This window comes from Crocodylus porosus, unplaced genomic scaffold, assembly GCF_001723895.1.
Source record: "Crocodylus porosus isolate Cpor-Errol unplaced genomic scaffold, CroPor_comp1, whole genome shotgun sequence".
NCBI lineage: Eukaryota > Metazoa > Chordata > Crocodylia > Crocodylidae > Crocodylus > Crocodylus porosus.
In genome coordinates this window covers 12,448,215-12,451,022 of record NW_017728932.1, presented here as the reverse complement: position 1 = coordinate 12,451,022, position 2,808 = coordinate 12,448,215, and positions in this window count along the sequence as shown.

Sequence of the window (2,808 nt, the reverse complement as noted above, 5' to 3'; positions counted from 1 at the left end):
GCCCCGACGGCCGCCCGGGCCTCGGCGCATCCAGCGGCCGGAGCATTCAGCTTGCATGCCCCTGCACGCCCTGCCGCGTGCACCTCGGGCCCCGCTGTGCATGCAGCCAAGCGCGCCCCGTGTGCACATCTCGGTGCCCTGGGCAGGCCGCCATACATACTCCACGCAGCCCCACGGACGCGGCCATATACCCCCCATGCACACATCCAGATGCCCTGGGCACGCCACCATATACGCCTCGAACACACATCTGGGCGCGCCGCCTTGTACACACGCCACGCACACAAATGAGTGCCCTGACCACACAGCCATATACGCCCCATGCATGCATCTGGGTACCCCACGGACACTGCCATATACACCCCATGCATGCATCTGGGTGTCCCGTGCATACAGCCATATATACCCCAGGTACGCATCTAGGTACATATGCCCCATGCACACCCTGGGCACACTGCCATATACACCTTGTGCACACATCTAGGAGCTCTGTGCATGCAGCTATATACACCCCGCGCACACATGTGGGTGGCTCCAGGCCCACAGCCATGTATACCCCATGCATATATCTAGGTACCCGAGGCATGCCACTATATATACTCCATGCACACATCTAGGTGCCCCATTGACACTGCCATATATCCCTGTGCACACATCTAGGTGCCCTCAGCAAGCCGCCATATGCACCCCATTCACATACCTGGGTGCTCTGTGCACACTTATGACTGCCTCGGGCACACAGCCAGATACACCTCAGGCTCACATCTGGGTGCCCTGGGCATGCAGCTATGTATGCCCCATGCACACCCTGGGCACATATACACCCCATGCACACATGCAGGCACTCTGCACATGCCACCATATATACCCCGTGCACACACCTAGGCAATCCGCCATATATATGCCATGCAACCATCTAGGTGCCCAGGGCTCACTGCCATATATATATACATATACCTCATGCACACATCTAGGTGCCCTGGGTATAGTGCCCTATACGCCTCGTACACACATCTAGGTGCCTTGCGCACTCATGCGCAAGGAGCATGTTGCTCTGGATCTTGTGAATTGCTCCTTCCTTCACTTTCCAAACCCCAGAGCTAAAGCATCTGTCCCTCCCGCCTTGGCTGCACCCCGGGAACACCAACTCCTGCCAGACCAGTCCCCACTTCCCCCCTCCTCCATGGGAGCCAGTGTGATGCCAAGACTGATCCCTCTGCTCCCATCTCCCCCCAGTGCTGCTCCCACTCCTGTCTAGATAACCCGGTTCCTGCCTCCTCGCCCTGAGAGCTGCAGGCTGCTCCTCCCAAGGAGGAGAAGGGTCCCATCAAGCATCCCCCTCTCCCTCCTACCCAGTGCCAGGGGACATGGGCTGAGCCCTGGCAGGCACAAGCTGCCTTAGCCCTAGGGGTTTCCTGGCGGTCGGTCCCTGGTTCCAAGCCCACAGCTCCTTTCCCCTAAGGCAATCAAAAGCAACAAGTGGACAGCTTATCCTCCTCCCCCAACCGGGGGAATGGGCAGGCTGGTCCCAAGCTGGAGCCTACACCTGGCATTTTCCAAGGCAGATCTCAGAGCCTGGCACCATTTCCAATTGTGCCCTTTAAAACCCCATTTTAACAAGGGGAAGAGGATCAGTTAAAAGCATCTAGAGGAGAGAGGACCTGGTCTAACCTCCTGGAGGACAGGAATGCCCATGGCTAGAGAAGAGCTCTGAGACCAATCTCAGCAGCTTTGAAGGGTCAGAACAACTGTCGATCCCAAAGGTCAAGGGGGGCCTTCTACACATTCTGCCTCTCAGTAGCTTCAATAGGAGTGGGAGCGAGGGGGAAAGCAGAGACAAGCTACCCAAGAGAGACGCGTGTGCATTTGTGAGAGAGATCAAGACCTGAGACCCACATCATTTTAAATCAAGAATGACAAAGTATGCAGAGAGATGGATGCACAAACACACACAACAGCTGAAGAGAGGCTGTGAGCTTCAGCTAGGGATGGCAGACAGTGCTGCTTAAATGCCTGGCCAAGATTTTCAAAGGTGATGAGCAATTTTCAGAAGCCTAGTTCAAGGTACGTTAAAATAGGTCTGACTTTCAGAGGACTGGGGTGCAGAATGTTTTGAAGGAGATAAGAGAGTCTCACCCAAGTCTCATTTTGGGGACAAGCACAAGACCCAAGGACAGATCTTTAGAAAGTTTTGAAGATGTAAAAGTGCTGCCTAGTGGGATTTCATATAGCCTCAAGGTGCCTCGGGAAAGCCACCGGATATCAATTTGCACCTTAACACCATTGTTAACCCAACCCCCCCCGCCACACACACGCACTATATCAGTCCCACTTAAGACCTGCTTGAAGTGGTCCCACAAGACCCCATCTCCAGGGGAGACTTTCACCTGAAGTGAATGGGAACAGGGCTTTCTGGAGCAACCCATTTTATGCTGAAGAAGCATGCCAGCTCTTTGTGCAGATGGGACTTCCAGAGGTTTTAATGAAGCAAACCCCAGCTGGGAATCCACTCAGAGCGGAGAAGAACTGGAAAGGAAACCAGAAAGGCAGGTCAGTACTCTGCCCCATTAGAGAGTGTAACATGTAACATGGGACAGCTGCATCTTTATTAGTAGTCTCATTGCTGTCTTGTTTGTGCTGGGAGAGTCTGTCTGCTAGTTAGCCTGCAGGAGACATGTCTCTTGGAGATGATACCCCAAGATGGCCTGGTCATCACTGAACTGGCTCCTAACTACAGTCCAAATTAAGTTCAGTACATTTTAAGCTATTATTGACCCCACTCAAGCATCCGTGTGGGGAAATTGTACC